This window comes from Antechinus flavipes, chromosome 2 (assembly GCF_016432865.1).
Source record: "Antechinus flavipes isolate AdamAnt ecotype Samford, QLD, Australia chromosome 2, AdamAnt_v2, whole genome shotgun sequence".
NCBI classification, from domain to species: domain Eukaryota; kingdom Metazoa; phylum Chordata; class Mammalia; order Dasyuromorphia; family Dasyuridae; genus Antechinus; species Antechinus flavipes.
In genome coordinates this window covers 685,991,513-686,011,645 of record NC_067399.1, presented here as the reverse complement: position 1 = coordinate 686,011,645, position 20,133 = coordinate 685,991,513, and positions in this window count along the sequence as shown.

The window sequence follows — 20,133 nt, the reverse complement described above, 5'->3', positions numbered from 1 at the left end:
GCCAAGCATGTCTGCGGATCTCCAGGCCATAGGCCTGTGTTACATCCTAACTGTGCTTGCCTGGCCTTACAAACAAACACACAACCTACAACATACATCATCACCACTACCAGGAAGCACAGACATCTGAATTGCTTGTCAGGGAGAATGCATGGTCACGTCCTGTCTATTCAGTCTCTAGTAGGAAAACAGCCTTCTTCTCCAATTCAAGGAAAATGTGTAGACAGCATTGTCAGACTTATGAAAAGCCAAGATTTGATTATAATTTGGGAGCAGATCATTGAACTTTTAGAAACTGTACAGTATACCTCTCCTTGGTTCTCTATGGAAAAAGAATTGGATCTAGAGGAATGGAAATTAGTAGGAGCAACTATGTCAATTCCACAATGAAAATGGACCTGATTCAATTTCCAAAAATACACTTTATACATACAATTTAATACAACTGGCTTTAAGAAATTATATAAGTGTTAGAATAAGAAAAAAGAAGAAAGAGCAGGAGAGGGAGGAGCTAAATAAATTAGGTGAAAGAATGGAGTTAAGTACAATTCTGAGTGTGGTACTTCACAGCAGGAGTATTTTCCATCCCCTAGCCTACTTCCCTGTATTAACCCTTCATGGGTGGAGGGAGAAGAGGAGGAGGAGAGGCAGTAACACAATCTCCTATGAAGCAGCCTATGACAAGATTACAAAAGGCATTGGTTAAGGCTAAGAGAGAAGGACAGGATATATCTGATTTAAAAATAAATGCATACCCTGTGATTGAAAAGCTTGACTCTTCAGGTCAAAAAAGGAGAAGATACACTCCTTTTGATTTGGGGAAAAAAAAGGATTTGAAATAGGGTTGCACTCTTTATGGGGCTGCATCATCTTATGTTAAGATGTTACTAGAGACTGTGGCTTATGAAATCCTAACCCTTGTGATTGGAAATCCATAGCAAGGACATGTTTAGAACTAGGACAAAACTTGTTGTGGCTTTCAGAATATCATAAATTATGTAGGATTCAAGCCCAATGCAATAGGCAAACAGGAGTTAATGTACAAATCACTTTTGACCAACTAGCAGCTGAAGGTCAGTATGCAGAGAATTCAGCACAGATTAATTACCCCATTAACAGCTTATGAACAAATTGCTGCTGCTGCTGCAACAATAGCTTGGGGTTCCCTCCCAGGGAAAGATCAAGGGGAAGCCTTCACAAAAATAGAGCAAGATCCCAATGAACTCTTTGCAGATTTTGTGGGACATTTGCAAACAGCTGTAACAAGAACCATTGGAGAAAATGCAGCTACAGAAATAATGAACAGACAACTGGATAAGGAAAATGTCAATGAGTTTTGCAGAAGAAGTATATGGGGAATACACAATCTCCTTTAGAGATCATAAGATGCTATGCCACAGTGGGCACAAATTCTTATTTTACCCAAACTATGATGAACATGGGAAGACAGGATCCCTCTTGGCAAGGGACTTCTAGAGAAACTTGTTGTTTTCAGTGTGGAAAACGGACATCTGAGAACTCAATGTAGATATGGATATAGAATGAGAAGACTGGGTGAGAGAAGACCTAAAACCCTATGTCCAAAATGCCACAAGGGCTTCCACTGGGCCTCAGACTGTAGATTGACCCAAGGAAATGAGAGGCAGGGCCCAGCTCCAAGATATTATACAAAAGATAGGTGGGGCGTGATGGGAGCTGAGTTTACACCCAGAGAGTCTTTAGAAGATCAGGACTCTGATGTGATCAATCAGCAGAAAAGCAATCAAATAGTAGAAAAGGATTACATTTGGGGAGAATAGAGGCTTTTTAAACCAACAAGGTAGTGCAAACAGCTCCAATGTAATTGCCAGATGATGAGTAGAGATTTAGAAAGTGGTAAATAGAAGGGACTAGATAGATTAACTGCTTGGAAGAAAGGGTTTGTTTGTATTCCTACAGATGGAGAAGGAAACAGATGGGTGGCAATGGATACTTGGAGAGAGACAGAAAAAGAGAAAAATCTGGAAACAAAGGAGAAGACCTAAGAACAAAATCTGCAGGAATCATTGGATTCCCTAACACAAGATGAGACTATTGCAGGACTTCAGAACTTGCAGGAATTATTGGATTTCTGGCACATGAACTAATGGACAACAGATTGGTTTTGGACTATTTCTAAGACTTACGGACATGTATAATTCGGAATGTTAATTCATGTTATTTGTTACATCACTACTAGCCTGTGTTGCTATGTGCTTGTGTAATTATGTGTAATATCTCCCATATTAATGGATTTATGTATACCTGTTTCAGGTGAGCCCCTTGAGAAACCCGTTAATCTGATTTGATTTCCCATTTCATTTGGTGTTTTCATCTCCCTTTCTGAGATGTCAGGGAGAGCATGATCACCTCCTTTTATGGTGTTTTCACCCCTTTTTTGAGCAGTCAGGGAAGGTGTGATCATCTCCTTTTTGGGGGGTTCTCACCTCCTTGAGAAGTCAGGAAGACCATGATCACCTATGTTCTAAATCAAAAGAAAGTGGGAGATGGTAGGATTCTTACAAGGTACTAAGTCAATGGAATTGATAGAGACAATAATTATCTAATTTAGCATGGTTCGGTATGATTAATCTGATCCTACAAGGAGATGTTGTGGGCCAGAACTTGAAACAAGGTAGTAAGTAGAGTTGGGGAGACAATGGTTAAATCTAATTTAACATTGATTTAATCCTACAACAAATAATGGTTTCCTAGTGATATAATGATTGGTGTATCCTCAGTATGGGGCACATAAGGAGGAGGTCTCAGGGCCAGAAAGGACAAGCACACTCGAAGCTTTCTGAGGCTAAGACAGATTCATTCCATCTTCCAGCTTTATGCTGGCTGGAGACTGAAGTATAAACTTTTGGATTCCATCCAATGGAATTGGATTCCATTACATTTGGAAGGAGTTAGAGGCAGAAGCTGTAAGAGACAAAGGACTAGCAGCAGGAGCTCTCAGAACCAAGGACAGAGATAGGCCTCTAAGAAAGCTAACTGGGCTCCCGGAAAAGAGACAAGACATTAGAGGAGACAATAAAAGATTTGGACTTTAACTCCTAGCTGCATTCGGGGGAATTAGACTGAACTGAAATGAAGGCTGCTCCCAGAAGCCCCCCAAGAAATCTCCCAGAGAACATTAAATTTTAGAGAATAATATTACAGTGGAACAAAGACAGCTGCCATTCTCCCCTAAAAACCATTGAAAGATGGTGTTTTCCCACAGAGGAAGGTGTAGTATGGGGAGCAGCTACCTTACAGAAAACACCCTATGGAAGGAGATTGATTTGTAAGAGCTGGTGGGTGGTCATTAAAGGAGCTGCTCCAAAAAGGGACCCATGAGCCACAGGACAGGTTACATTTAGGCAAGTAGGTATCAATAAAGCACTATTGAGATCAGAACAAGAAATACATCTAACATGTGTCATAATCAACCCATTAAATTAAATTAATTGAATTAGACTTAAAAAGGGGATGCTGGAGTTACAGTTGTGTTAGCCTTCTATAGTTAAATATATATATAAAACACCACCAATATTCCATTTGCACTAGAACTACAGACTCGATTTTCCCTCAGCATCAGATGTAGTGAGATTTACCAAAGTGTTGCCAGCAATGAAGCAAAGAGCATTGTTGGGGAAGAAGCTCCAGAAGTGAGCCTCCAAACCTGGGAGTAAGGCAGTCTCCAAATCACAATGATGTGTCTCCTTTAGTTTCCATAATCATCGGGGTGGAGAGGCTATCAATAAGAGGGTGCTAATCAATAAGGGGAAGAAGGGAAGTCTTGCTCTTCATATGCACAGGCTAAGGATTGGGATGCTGAAGGCTGCAAGGAGTGCAGTCCCATAGTAGAGAGAGGGCTTCGTTACAAGGACTACTTGCTTAAGTGGGGGATGGAGCCTCTGGGATTCCCCAAACAGAGAGATCTAGTTATTTGCCCAAGATACATTGTGCCACAGAGTGGAGTTTAGGGAAAGAGCCTTGAAGGCCTGGATATATGGTCTGGCAGTCCACTGTCCTTTGGGAGAGAAAAAGAAATAAAAATTGCAGAACAGAGTTAGACTGAAGGCCCTGATAAGAGGCCACACTTTTCTTGGTATCCTAGGTTATAGGGAGGCCAGGCAACATTGCACAAATCTTCCAGAGCCTGGAAACCAAATTGGTTGTTGCTTTTTTTTCCCCAAAAAAATGTGCAAAAGATAGTCCATCCAAGAGTCCCTAGGTGTGGAGGGGGACTGTCCCATGAATGAGTAAGAATTCTCCCTTAAGCCTTCCATCTCCATAATGTCCCTTGGGGAGGAAAGGACTCAAAAAGTTCTCTAATAGAGTGTCCTTTGGCTAGTGTGAACTTGGTGAGTGGGATACAGGAGCCCAAATAAGTGGGTACAAGGTGCCAATACTTCCTCTCAGCTACTGTGGATGACAGCAGTAAGGCAGGGAGCTCACCTTGAGTTGGAGACAATCAAGACATTTCCCCATGTGGATCACCAAAATGTTGGGATACTGGGGTATCTTCTCTGAAAGAATTCTGGCTCAGACAGTCTGCAATCAAACTAGGACATTTTGGGCAGCATTTACTTGGGGATCTTCAGGGGAGGTGACAGGAGCCCAGCAGAGTAAAGTGAGAATTTATATAGAGAAGGAAAAGTAAGGAAAAGCTGTAGAGTCAGAAAAGTGGATCATCCCTGATGAGATTTGCACATTCATGGGAAAAGTTCCTGGGACTGGATTGATTTCAGATAAGCTCTGCAGTGTTAGCAGAATTTGACTGCCTTGGTCTCTGGTTCAAGATGGAGTTCCACAAAGCAGGTCTAAGGACAGCTTTTAGAGATCAAGTAAGAGTTTAGTTACTTCCAGAGTGAGGAACACAATTGGCCAACTAGGACCCCTAGAAAGGTAGAAGTATTGTACAGAAATCTTAAGTGGGAAGGAAGTGCGAATATGCAGGACAGTGCAATCATTTCCAGGGTTGGATTGGTTTCCAAGACAAGCCCAGGAATGAAACACAATATACCAATTCTTGGATTGTTTATATTTTGAGGGTCAGGACATACCCTCCTCAGGGCATAGAATCAGAGTTTTCTGTAGCTCTGGATTCCCTTCACAAATTGTATACAAGTAGAGCACAATACAAGAATACAGTCACTATGAGAATGATTGGTAGTCTGAAATGTGATAGCTCTGAAAAATCTAAATTATTAGGTTATTTCTTACACATACCATTTTCATTAATATGAAAATCATCATCATATTTTACACATTCACTGTCTTTATATATTTTATTATAGCTTTTTCTTGACGGAACATATGTATAGGTAATTTTTCAACACTGTCCCTTGCACTTACTTCTGTTCCAAATTTTCCCTTCCTTCCCTCCACTCCCTCCCATCGATGGCAGACAGTCTCATACATGTTAAACATATCAAAGTATATCTTAAATACAATATGTGTACAGATTTATACAGTTCCCTTGTTGCACAAGAAAAATCGGATTTAGAAAGGTAAAAATACTCTGGGAAGGAAAACAAAAATGCAAGCAGTGTTTTCTCGCTGGCTGTAGCTGGTTCTGTTCATCACTGATCATTTGGATCTGAATTGGATTCTCTCACTGCCAAGAGGATTGGCATCAGAATTGATCCTCATACAGTATTATTGTTGAAGTCTATAATGATCTCCTGGTTCTGCTCATTTCACTTTGCATCAGTTCATGTAAGTCTCTCCAGGCCTCTCTGTATCCATCCTGTTGGTCATGTCTTACAAAACAATAGTATTCCATAACATTCATATACCACAATTTATTCAGCCATTCTCCAGCTGATGGCCATCCATTAAGTTTCCAGTTTCTAGGCACTGTGAAAAGGGCTGCTGTTGGAATCCTAGTGTTAACTCAACTTGAAACAAGGTGATAACTCAAGGGAGATGTTAGAATACTAGTGTTAACTCAATGTAATTGATACAATGCTTGTGTTCACACCTTTATTCATAAGAGTTCACAGGTTTGGGAGATTTCAGGGTTTAGTATGAGATATTCGAATTCACATCTCCCTTGAAGCTCTTAGGGCCAGAGAGCCCTATGGGAGAAAACCCATAATCCCGCTCTCTAATATATAAGAAGAAAGCATTGGCCCAATGAAGAGATTTCAGCTGAATTTAGATTGAGAGGGGATTGTCAAGTGAGTTCAACCAGAAGCCCTCTCTGAATGAGGAGTTTTACTTCGAAACATTGACTGGGGTCAGAGAGGAGCACTCTGGGAGATTGAGAGCCAGAAGCCCTCTCTCCGAGGGAAGAGAGATCCATTCCATTTTCCACTTGGCTAGCTGGGCTGAAGGACAAATTTTTAGATTTGGAGACATTCGGAGGGAGCTCTTGGAACCAAGCAGAGAGATAGGCCTCTAAGCTAACGGGGCTATAGTGGTGGCAATAAAAGATCTGAACTTTTATCACCTGGCTGCGTTTTGAGGTGATTATTACTTTCAACTGCAACTAAGGCTGCCTCCAGAAAACCTCTCCCGAGAAACCTGCTTTCTCCCAGAGAGAACCATCATAATATATTATATTTTAAAAAAGAAAAACTCCACAGGCTGCCATAAACATTTTGCACATACAGGTCCTTTCTCCTTCTTTAATTTCTCTTTTGGCTATAAGCCCAGTAGTAACACTGCTGGATCAAAGAGTATGCACAATTTGATAACTTTTTGAACATAGTTCCAAATTGTTTTCCAGAATGGTTGGATCCATTCACAACTCCACCAACAATGTATCAGTGTCCCAGTTTTCCAACATCCCCTCCAAAAATCATCATTGTCTTTTCCTGTCATTTTAGCCAATCCGACAGGTGTGTAGTGGTATCTCAGAGTTGTCTTAATTTGCATTTCTCTGATCAATAATGATTTGGAACACTTTCATATGAGTAGAAATAGTTCCAATTTCATCATCTGAAAATTGTGCTTATATCCTTTGACCATTTATCAATTGGAGAATGGCTTGATTTCTTATAAATTAGAGTCAATTCTCAATATATTTTGGAAATGAGGCCTTTATCAGAAACTTTACCTGTGGTGTTTTCTTCTTTTTTATACTATGATGCTCTTGAGAGCAGGTTTCTCAGGGAGATTTTCTGGAGGCAGCCTTAGTTTCAGTTCAGATCAATAATCACTTCAAATACAGCCAGCTGATAAAATCCAAACATTTATTTTCTCTTTCCAAGTCTTGTCTTTTTCCTTGGGCCTGGTTAGCTTTCTTAGAGGCCTCTCTCCCTCCTTGGTTCCAAGAGCTCTTGCAGCTTCCACTGCAGTCTCTAGCTTGGCAATCTCCTTAACTGAACTCACCTGACCTTTCTTTGGTTCCAAGAGCTCTCGTTGCTAATCTTTTGCCTCTAGCAGTTTCTGCTTCTAGCTCACCTCCGACTCTTGGCAATCTTCCGAATTGAACTGACTTCACTGACTCAGCTCCTTTTTATGCTCTCTCAAAGGTTGACTCCTTCTCTGAGAGAGATTATGGAAGGTATGAATTCAAAAAGTTACAAAGCTAACTTTATGTATCTCCCATACTTGTGAACACTTGTGAATCTTCCAAACTTGTGAACTAATGTGTGTGAGCTAATTTGTGAACTCTCAAAGGTGCAAATCCAAGCACACAAGCATTGCTTCCATCAATTCCATGGAGTTATCACCTTGTTTCAAGTTCTGGTCCATAACATGTACCTATAAAAATGTTTACCCATTTATTGTTTCCCTTCTAATCTTGTCTGCATTAGTTTTGTTTGTACAAAAGCTTTTTAACTTAATATAATCGAAATTTTCTATTTTGTAATCAATAATGATCTCTAGTTCTTTTTTGGTCATAAATTCCTTCCTCCTTTGCAAGTCTGAGAGGTAAACTATCCTATTTTTTTTTTTTAATTATACCTTTTTATTTAGAAGTTTATGCATGGGTAATTTTTTTTTATTTTTATTTAATAATTACTTTATATTGACACTCGTTTCTGTTCCGATTTTTTTTTCCCCTCCCTCCCTCCGCCCCCTCCCCTAGATGGCAAGCAGTCCTTTATATGTTGGATATGTTACAGTATATCCTAGATACAATATATGTTTGCAGAACCGAACAGTTCTCTTGTTGCATAGGGAGAATTGGATGCAGAAGGTATAAATAACCCGGGAAGAAAAACAAAAATGCAGATAGTTCACATTCATTTCCCAGTGTTCTTTCTTTGGGTGTAGCTGCTTTTGTCCGTCATTTATCAATTGAAACTCAGGTCTCTTTGTCAAAGAAATCCACTTCCATCAAAATATGTCCTCATACAATATCATTGTCGAAGTGTATAATGATCTCCTGGTTCTGCTCATTTCACTTAGCATCAGTTCATGTAAGTCTCTATGCATGGGTAATTTTACAGCATTGACAATTGCCAAACTTTTTGTTCCAATTTTTCCCCTCCTTCCCCCCACTCCCTCCCCCAGATGGCAGGGTGACCAATACATTTCAATTATGTTAAAGTATAAATTAAATACAAAATAAGTATACATGTCCAAACAGTTATTTTACTGTACAAAAAAGAATTGGACTCTGAAATAGTGTACAATTAGCCTGTAAAGGAAATCAAAAATGCAGGAGGACAAAAATAGATGGAATTCTATGTAGTGGTTCACACTCATCTCCCAGAGTTCTTTCGCTGGATGTAGCTGGTTCAGTTCATTACTACTCTATTGGAACTGATTTGGTTCATCTCATTGCTAAAGAGGGCCAGGTCCATCAAAATTGATCATCATATAATATTGTTGTTGAAGTATAATGATCTTCTGGTCCTACTCATTTCACTCAGCATCAGTTCGTGTAAGTCTCTCCAAGCCTCTTTGTATTCATCCTGCTGGTCATTTCTTACCGAACAATAATATTCCATAACATTCATATAACACAATTTATTCAGCCATTCTCCTACTGATGGACAACCAATCAGTTTCCAGTTTCTGGCCACTACAAACAGGGCTGCCACAAACATTCTTGCACATACAGGTCCCTTTCCCTTCTTTAGTATCTCTTTGGGGTATAAGCCCAGTAGTAACACTGCTGGGTCAAAGGGTATGCACAGTTTGATAACTTTTTGAGCATAGTTCCAAATTGCTCTCCAGAATGGCTGGATGTGTTCACAATTCCACCAACAATGTATCAGTGTCCCTGTTTTCCCACCTCCCCTACAACATTCCACATTATCTTTCCCTGTCATTCTAGACAGTGTGACAGGTGTGTGGTGGTATCTCAGAGTTGTCTTAACTTGAATTTCTCTGATTAATAATTGTTATGAGCCAGAACTTGAAACAAGGTGTTAAGTCATTAGAGTTGATAGAAACAATGCTTATGTAATTGGTTCATACCTTTGGAGTTCATACCTTTAAGAGATCTTACATATTAGCTCACACATTCGAGTTCACAAGTACGGGAAATTCACAAAGTTAACTTTGTGAATTTACACCTCCCACAATCCCAGTCTTAGAGGAGGAGTCAAACTCTGGGTTCACACCTTTAAGAGATCATATATAAGAAGCTCTTGGAGCATCAGTGAGGATTGAGTTGGAGGGATTGACAAGCCAGGAGTCAGAGTTGAGTTAGAGGCAGAAGCTGGCAGAGGCAAAGGAATAGCAACAAGAGCTCTCGGAACCAAAGAAAGCTAATGGGCTATTTTGGAAGAGATAATAAAAGATTGTACTTTAATCCCTGGCTGCATTTGAGGTGATTATTACACTCAACTGAAGCTAAGGCTGCCTCTAGAAACCTCCCCAAGAAACCTGCTCCCAGAGAACTATCATGTATTTTAGAAAAGAAGAGAACACCACAAATAATGACTTGGAGCATCTTTTCATATGGCTAGAAATAGTTTCAATTTCTTCATCTGAGAATTGTCTGTTCATATCCTTTGACCATTTATCAGTTGGAGAATGGCTTGATTTCTTATAAATTAGAGTCAATTCTCTATATATTTTGGAAATAAGGCCTTTATCAGAACATTTGACTGTAAAAATGTTTTCCCAATTTATTGCTTCCTTTCTAATCTTGTCTGCATTAGTTTTGTTTGTATAAAAACTTTCCAATTTGATATAATCAAAATTTTCTATTTTGTGATCAGCAATGATTTCTAGTTCTTCTTTGGTCATAAATTCCTTCTTCCACAGGTCTGAGAGATAAACTATCCTCTGTTCCTCTAATTTATTTATAATCTCATTCTTTATGCCTAAATCATGAATCCCTTTTGATCTTATCTTGGTATACGGTATGAATTGTGGGTCTATGCCTAGTTTCTGCTATATTAATTTCCAATTTTCCCAGCAGTTTCTGTCAAGTAGTGAATTCTTATCCCAAAAGTTGGGGTCTTTGGGTTTGTCAGATACTAGATTGCTATTGCTAATGACTATTTTCACATTCACTTTCAATCAAAGGTTAGGATTGTTGGAATCTTTCCAAGCTGCTAACACATTAGAGTTGATAGATTATTGATCTGCTCTTACAAGAAGATGTTTTGGGCTAGAACCTAAAACAAAGTACTAAGTAGAACTAATTGGTACAATGCTTGTGTTTGCACCTTTACTCATTGGAGTTCACACGTTTGGGAAATTTCAGGGTTTAGTATGAGATATCTGAATTCACACCTCCCTTGAAGCTCTTAGGGCCAGAGAGCACTATGGAAGAAAACCCATAATCCCATTCTCTCAGAAGAGTCATATATAAGCCAGTGAAGAGTGATTCATTCCAATATTTTCCACTTGGCTGGTTGGTGGCAGAAGAAGAGTTTAGGGAGGAAGAAGCTAGGAGTCGAGAGTTGAATGGGAGATTGAGAAGGCTCTCTGTGGTGGCTGGGCTCCTGCACTTCCCCCACTGAGACCAAGCTGGTCTGAAAGACTCACCAGAAAGCTAGCCCAGCCCCAAGTGAAGGAGACAAGAGATTCATTCCATCTTTGTGCTGGCTGGAGGCTGAAGAATGCAGAAGTAGAGACTGAAGGACAAAACCTTTGGATTTGGAGATATTCGGAGGGAGCTCTTGGAACAAAGCAGAGAGATAGGCCTCTAAGAATCTAGCTATCCAGGCTCAAGGAAAGAGACAAGACTTGGAAGGAGAAATAAACATTTGTATTTTTACCAGCTGGCTGCATTTGGGGTAATTATTGATCTGAACTGATACTAAGGCTGCCTCCAAGAAAACCTCCCCTGAGAAACCTGCTCTCTCCCCCAGAGAGAACCATCATCTTTTATTATATATTATAAAGAAGAACAAAAACCCAACATAGGATAACCCTGAAGATTCATCAGAAACATTCTTCTGAGACATGATTTTGATTTTAGGTAAGAATAAGCGAGTATATTTCTTGCCTTATACTTTTTCAGTTCTCATCTGGATTGCTGTTAATGTCACTTCTAACACTTTCTCAGATTTCTTGGACATTTGCCAAATATTTAATAGGAATATTTAAATATTAAACAATTCTAAACGTCGTCTTCTCTTTTTATGAAAACCTCATTAAATGTGGTTTTCAAAATTCTAAAATGTGGATCAAGATTTGCACCATAAATTAAGTGTAACTGCCCGAAAAAAAGACTGAGTTACAAAGTGAATGCAAGGTAGACATCAAGGGAAATAAGGCAGGATAGCATCAGCCCAGGAAGGACAGAATGAAGAATGATGGCAAGGAGTCCAGGCGAGTAGGAGTGTAGATCAGGGAAACTGAAAGAGAGACATGCTTCAGAATATTCTGACTCCTCTTCCCTAAATCTTCTCCTTGTTTGTTTAGACCACTAAGATCTTTCTCTGTTTGAGACAAATAGTTGACATACAACATTTCTCCAGTGATGGGACAACCAGCCCTCCCCGCCCCTCACATTGGCCATTAGGGTGTCCAGCACCCTTTGATTTTGCTATAAATGAGGGCAAGTGAATCAACCAGCTTTTGGCACCTACTCCATTGCTAGTGTTGCTGAGAGAGGTCCTAGCAGACAACAGGTCAAAGATGGTTGCAGTACCAGTCAGGAATCCAACTGATGGCAGTAGGGCCACAATGGGCAGGAAAAGCCTCTGTTGACAATGGAAGAACTACTGTAAGCAAAGAGGAACTACAGTGGAATAATTCCCTGGGAAGAGAAACTACTTGGATGATTGGCCAGAAGGAAAGTAGCTTAGTTAATAAAGGTCCTTGGAAAATGGGAAAGCCTATTACTATGTACTTATGAACCCCCACAATAGGGTCGTTTTTTTCTCAGAAGATTTTTGCTATCCAGAGACAGGGGCAGTATGATTGGAGAACACTTCCACCCACTGGGAAAACATACAGACCATAAACAAAGTTTATTTGTGAGCATGAGCAGGTAAGGGGAATCTCAAACAAGAAACAAAATTATTTATGTCTCAGGTAAATATGAAAAAGATGTTGTTGTTCTGCAAGTGTTCTCCAATAATACAACAGAAAAAAATAAAATTGAAAGTTATCAGTGGTAGAGCTATCCTAGAGGAGAGAAACCAGGAAAGTGTGTGAGCTGTCCCTACTTTCCCTGAGAAACAATAAAAAATAAGTCTCTAAATGAATTCTGGAGTGACCAAATCCACAAAAACTCAGAGTGCAGCAATTTTCCAGCTAAAGGTAACATAAAAGGACATCAGGGTGCAGGGGGAGCAAAGAGACAGTGCTGTTCAACTAGGCAGAAGCTCTCAGCTGCACCAAAGATCAGCAGCTGAAAATGAATAGGGGGTTAGGGGAAGTAATAGGGAAGAGATGATTGTAATTGTTGGAATTAATGTAGTAGGTTTTATTGAGTTGTTATATCATTGCATTTTAGAGTTGTTAGTGGAGGGGAATATGGTAAGGTTAGATGCTGTTTTGTGATTTTAGGGGAAAGTTTGGATCCGTTCCTATAAATAACACTCTCTGACTCAATTAAAGTGAAAGTAAAATTTAATTATACAATACACGGAATAGATTGCTTACAATAATATCTGTTATAGCAAATAATACTCAATTATACAATACATGGAATAGAATGCTTACAATAACAACTAATACAGCAAATAATGCATAAAAGACAAGGAATAATGAGAATTATGATTAGGATAGCTGAGAGAGAGAGAGAATATATCACCGATCAGGGGAGCTCCAAATTTAATTTGTTTGCAGTGGCTGGGAAACCCCAATAATTCAGCCTTTGAGTCCCAAACGGGAAAGTCCTAGGCAGATCGTCATCTCCGTAGGTGAGGTTTCAAATAGAGAATGCTTTACCCACCTTTTATAGGAGTCAGGACAAAGAAAGCTAGGGCTAGAATTTGAATTAAAGAAACTCATTCAATTCTATCCAATTCCAGCTCAAGCTAAAAGCCAGCTTGTAGATGAGCCAACTTGGGACTCCACCCACTAGTCCCCACTGGGTTTGACTTGCTCGGCCTGTCCCAGCCCCCAACCAAGACACCCAATATAATATCTCTCATCAAGGGAGGTCTTTTGCAGATGGACCCAGACAGCTCACTCAGCTATTAGGACCCTTCTGTCCACTGAGAACTGCATTCTCTCAGTGCAAAACTCCATTTTCCAATAGATCTGCCACGATAGAAGTCAGTCTCTTAATAAATTGATTTCTATCTAACAATAAATTTTCATTTTGCAACTAATAATTCAGAAATGAGGGAATTCTTTCACTCCTAAAACCTGCAGCCAATTTAAAGGGGATTCTTTTTTTTTTCCTCTCTCTTTTTTTTTTATTTGTTGATTTTTTTTTTAAATTTTTGTTTAATAATTACTTTATATTGACAGAATCCATGCCAGGGTAATTTTTTTACAACATTATCCCTTGCACTCATTTCTGTTCCGATTTTTCCCCTCCCTCCCTCCACCCCCTCCCCTAGATGGCAAGCAGTCCTATATATGTTGGATATGTTGCAGTATATCCTAGATACAATATATGTTTGCAGAACCGAACAGTTCTCTTGTTGTGTAGGGAGAATTGGATTCAGAAGGTATAAATAATCCGGGAAGAGAAACAAAAATGCAGATAGTTCACATTCGTTTCCCAGTGTTCTTTCTTTGGGTGTAGCTGCTTTTGTCCGTCATTTATCAATTGAAACTCAGGTCTCTTTGTCAAAGAAATCCACTTCCATCAAAATATGTCCTCATACAATATCGTTGTCGAAGTGTATAATGATCTCCTGGTTCTGCTCATTTCACTTAGCATCAGTTCATGTAAGTCTCACCAGTCCTCTCTGTATTCATCCTGCTGGTCATTTCTTACAGAACAATAATATTCCATAACATTCATATACCACAATTTACCCAGCCATTCTCCAATTGATGGGCATCCATTCATTTTCCAGTTTCTAGCCACTACAAATAGGGCTGCTACAAACATTTTGGCACATACAGGTCCCTTTCCCTTCTTTAGTATTTCTTTGGCATATAAGCCCAATAGAAACACTGCTGGATCAAAGGGTATGCACAATTTGATAATTTTTTGGGCATAATTCCAGATTGCTCTCCAGAATGGTTGGATTCGTTCACAGCTCCACCAACAATGCATTAGTGTCCCAGTTTTCCCGCATCCCCTCCAACATTCATCATTATTTTTTCCTGTCATCTTAGCCAATCTGACAGGTGTGTAGTGGTATCTCAGAGTTGTCTTAATTTGCATTTCTCTGATCAATAATGATTTGGAACACTCTTTCATATGAGTGGTAATAGTTTCAATTTCATCCTCTGAAAATTGTCTGTTCATATCCTTTGACCATTTATCAATTGGAGAATGGCTTGATTTCTTATAAATTTGAGTCAGTTCTCTATATATTTTGGAAATGAGGCCTTTATCAGAACCTTTAACTGTGAAGATGTTTTCCCAGTTTGTTGCTTCCCTTCTAATCTTGTTTGCATTAGTTTTGTTTGTACAAAGGCTTTTTAATTTGATGTAATCAAAATTTTCTATTTTGTGATCAGTAATGGTCTCTAGTTCATCTTTGGTCACAAATTTCTTTCTCCTCCACAAGTCTGAGAGATAAACTATTCTATGTTCCTGTAATTTATTTATAATCTCATTCTTTATGCCTAGGTCATGGACCCATTTTGATCTTATCTTGGTATATGGTGTTAAGTGTGGGTCCATGCCTAATTTCTGCCATACTAATTTCCAATTATCCCAGCAGTTTTTATCAAATAATGAATTCTTATCCCAAAGTTAGGGTCTTTGGGTTTGTCAAACACTAGATTGCTATAGTTGACTGTTCTATCTTGTGAACCTAACCTTTTCCACTGATCCACTAATCTATTTCTTAGCCAATACCAAATGGTTTTGGTGACTGCTGCTTTATAATATAATTTTAGATCAGGTACAGCTAGGCCACCTTCATTTGATTTTTTTTCATTAATTCCCTTGAGATTCTCGACTTTTTATTGTTCCATATGAATTTTGTTGTTATTTTTTCTAGATCATTAAAATATTTTCTTGGAAGTCTGATTGGTATAGCACTAAATAAATAGATTAGTTTAGGGAGTATTGTCATCTTTATTATATTTGCTCGGCCGATCCAAGAGCACTTAATATTTTTCCAATTACTTAAGTCTGACTTTATTTGTGTGGAGACTTTTTTATAATTTTGCTCATATAATTCCTGACTTTCCTTTGGTAGATAGATTCCCAAATATTTTATGGTATCAACAGTTATTCTGAATGGAATTTCTCTTTGTATCTCTTGCTGTTGGGTTATGTTGGTGATGTATAAAAATGCTGAGGATTTATGGGGATTTATTTTGTAGCCAGCTACTTTGCTAAAATTATGAATTATTTCTAATAGCTTTTTAGTAGAATCTCTGGGGTTCTCTAGGTATACCATCATACATCTGCAAAGAGTGATAGTTTGGTTTCCTCATTGCCTACTCTAATTCCTTTAATATCTTTCTCGACTCTTATTGCCGAGGCTAGTGTTTCTAATATGATATTAAATAATAATGGTGATAGTGGGCAACCTTGCTTCACTCCAGATCTTACTGGGAAAGGTTCCAGTTTTTCCCCATTGCATATGATGCTTACTGAAAGTTTTAAATATATGCTCCTGACTATTTTAAGGAAAAGTCCATTTATTCCTATGCTCTCAAGTGTTTTTATTAGGAATGGATGTTGGATTTTATCAAATGCTTTTTCTGCATCTATTGAGATGATCATATGGTTTTTGTTTGTTTGGTTATTGATATAGTCAATTATACTAATAGTTTTCCTAATATTGAACCAGCCCTGCATTCCTGGTAAAAATCCTACTTGGTCATAATGTATTATCCTGGGGATGATTTTCTGTAATCTTTTTGCTAATATTTTATTTAAGATTTTAGCATCAATATTCATTAGGGAGATTGGTCTATAATTTTCTTTCTCTGTTTTCAGCCTACCTGGTTTAGGTATCAGTACCATATCTGTGTCATAAAAGGAGTTTGGTAGGACTCCTTCAATCCCTATTTTTTCAAATAGTTTATTTAGCATTGGAGTTAATTGTTCTTTAAATGTTTGATAGAATTCACATGTAAATCCATCTGGTCCTGGGGATTTTTTCTTAGGGAGTTGATTGATAGTTTGTTCTATTTCTTTTTCTGAGATGGGACTGTTTAGGATATTTACTTCTTCCTCTGTTAGTTTGGGCAAGCTATATTTTTGGAGGTATTTTTCTATTTCATTTAAGTTGTCGAATGTATTGGCATAAAGTTGGGCAAAGTAACTCCTAATTATTGCTCTAATTTCTTCTTCGTTAGTGGCGAGTTCTCCCTTTTCATTTTTAAGACTAACAATTTGATTTTCCTCTTTCCTTTTTTTAATCAGATTTACTAAGGGTTTGTCTATTTTGTTGGTTTTTTCATAGAACCAACTCTTAGTTTTATTAATTAATTCAATAGTTTTTTTTACTTTCAATTTTATTGATCTCTCCTTTTATTTTTAGAATTTCAAGTTTAGTGTCTGACTGGGGGTTTTTAATTTGTTCCTTTTCTAGCATTTTTAGTTGCAAGCCCAATTCATTGACCTTCTCTTTCTCTATTTTATACAAATAGGCCTCTAGAGATATGAAATTTCCCCTTATTACCGCTTTGGCTGCATCCCATACATTTTGGTATGATGTCTCATTATTATCGTTTTCTTGAGTGAAGTTATGAATTATATCTATGATTTGCTGTTTCACCCAATCATTCTTTAGTATGAGATTATTTAGTTTCCAATTATTTTTTGGTCTACTTCCCCCTGGCTTTTTCTTGAATGTAATTTTCATTGCATTGTGGTCTGAAAAGGATGCATTTACTATTTCTGCCTTACTGCATTTGAGGTTGAGGTTTTTATGTCCTAATATATGGTCAATTTTTGTATAGGTTCCATGAACTGCTGAAAAGAAAGTGTATTCCTTTCTGTCTCCATTACATTTTCTCCAGAGATCTATCATATCTAACTTTTCTAGTATTCTATTTACCTCTTTGACTTCTTTCTTATTTATTTTGTGGTTTGATTTATCTAATTCTGAGAGTGCAAGGTTAAGATCTCCCACTATTATAGTTTTACTGTCTATTTCTTTTTGCAGCTCTCTTAATTTCTCTTTTAAGAATTTAGATGCTACCCCACTTGGTGCATATATGTTTAATATAGATAGTGCTTCATTATCCATGCTACCCTTTAGCAAGATATAGTGCCCTTCCTTATCTCTTTTAATTAGATCAATTTTTGCTTTAGCTTGATCTGAGATCAGGATGGCTATCCCTGCTTTTTTGACTTCACCTGAAGCATAGTAGATTTTGCTCCAACCTTTTACCTTTAACCTGCATGTATCTCCCCGCTTCAGGTGTGTTTCCTGTAAACAACATATTGTAGGATTCTGGCTTTTAATCCATTCTGCTAACCGCTTCCTCTTTATGGGGGAGTTTACCCCGTTCACATTTATGGTTAGAATGGCCAATTCTGTATCACTTGCCATCTTGTTAACCCCGGTTTATGCTTTTTTCCCTTCTTTCCCTTTTCCCCCCCTTCCCAGTATTAAGCTTGTGAGCACCACTTGCTTCTCACAGCCTTCCCTTTTTAGTATCCCTCCCCCCGCCTTAGAGTTCCTCCCCCTATCTTACCCCTTTCCCTCCCAGTTTCCATATTCCCTTCCGCTTAGGTTATTCCTTCCCTTTTCACTTTTCCCTTCTCACTTTTCAATGAGGTGGGAGAAGTTTCACCATAGATTGAATATGTCTTAAGATTTTTTCACTTAAAGCCAATTCTGAAGGCAGTAAGATACCCACTATATTCATCCCCCTCCATTCTTTCTCTCAGAAATAATAGGTTTCCTATGCCTCTTCATGAGATGTACTACCCCCACTTTACCCTTTTTCTGGTACAATGTCCTTTCCATATCAGTTTCTAGAACAAGGTATACATGTATTCTTTATACATCTTTATAGCTGAAATATAGTTCCCAAGATTAATCTTTACCTTTTTAGATTTCTCTTGAGTTCTATATTTGTAGATCAAACTTTTTGTTAAGTTCTGGCTTTTTCATCAAAAATAAGTGAAATTCACTTACTTCGTTGAGTGTCCATCTTCTTCCCTGGAAAAAGATGCTCATTCTCGCTGGGTAAGTTATTTTTGGTTGCATACCAAGTTCCTTAGCCTTTCGGAATATCATATTCCAGGCCCTTCGATCCTTTAATGTGGATGCTGCCAGATCCTGGGTGATCCTTATTCTGGCTCCTTGATACTTGAATTGGGTTTTTCTAGCCGCTTGCAATATTTTTTCCTTCGTCTGAGGGTTCTGGCATTTGGCCACTATATTCCTTGGTGTTTTGATTTTAGGATCCCTTTCAGTGGGTGATCGATGAATCCTTTCAATGTTTATTTTTTCCTCTGTTCCTATGACTTCTGGGCAGTTCTCTTTGATAATTTCCTGGAAAATAGTGTCCAGGCTCTTTTTTTCATCATGTTTTCCTGGGAGTCCAATGATTCTCAGATTGTCTCTCCTGGATCTGTTTTCCAGGTCTGTAGTCTTCCCCAGAAGGTATTTTACATTCTTTTCCATTGTTTGATTTTTTTGGATTTGCTTGACTGATTCTTCTTGTCTCCTCAAGTCATTCAATTCCAATTGGTCAATTCTGATTTTCAGTGAAGCATTTTCTTCACTCACTTTTTAAAAATCCTTTTCTAATTGTCCCATTGAGTTCTTTTGTTCTGTGGAATTTTTTTCCCTTTTGCCAATTTTGTTTTTTAGAGAGGTATTTTCTGTTTCCAGTTCACTAATCCTATTTTTCAAGGATTTTATTTCTTTATCCACTCTCTCTTTAACTGACTTCTCCAGGCTCTTTTGCCAAGCCTCCCATTTTTCTTCTAGCTCCCTTGTGAGAGCCTTTTTAATTTCCTCCATGAGATTCATCTGTGCTGAGGAACAGATGATCTCCTCTAAAGGGGATTCTTAACAACTCTCTTATAGCCACTAACATATAGAGTCCAGTGGTCCTCAAAGTGTAGTCCAAAGAATTGCTGGGGTCTCTGAAACCCATTCAGAGAGTCTACAAATTCAAAATCATTTTTTATTTCTAATAGAGTAAATAGCTATAAATATAACTGATGTGAACAAAAACTCTTTGAACGGATCCTTGATAGTTTTTTAACAACATGAAGATACTGAGAACAATAGTTTGAGAATCACTGATCTAGAGTCTAGACCACCAGGAATCTAGAGCACTCAAACCGCATCAGAATACTATAGCTAAATTCCAGAATTTTTAAGTCAAGTAGAAAACACTAAGCAGCCAGGAAGAAACAATTTAAATAAGAGGAACCACAGTCTGTGTTACCCAGGATTTAGCAATTTCCACATGAAAAGATGGAAGTGATGAGGTTTGGATTTGGGGTACCCAAATGAAATTAGGTTTACTAGTGATCAGGGAATTAAATAAGGTCTAGTGGCAGGTTTGGCTCCCTTGCATCCCTTGGGCAAGGGATAGGGAGTTTTGGGGAAATCCTTTCTGGCAGCGCAAGATCCTCTGTAAAGGAATTTACAGATCCAAAAATCTAGATTGATAAAAGAGGTTTATTATGGAGATTGGAAGTAAGGTTAAAATCTAGTAAAGGAAATGGGTGAGGATTAAGAGAAGAAG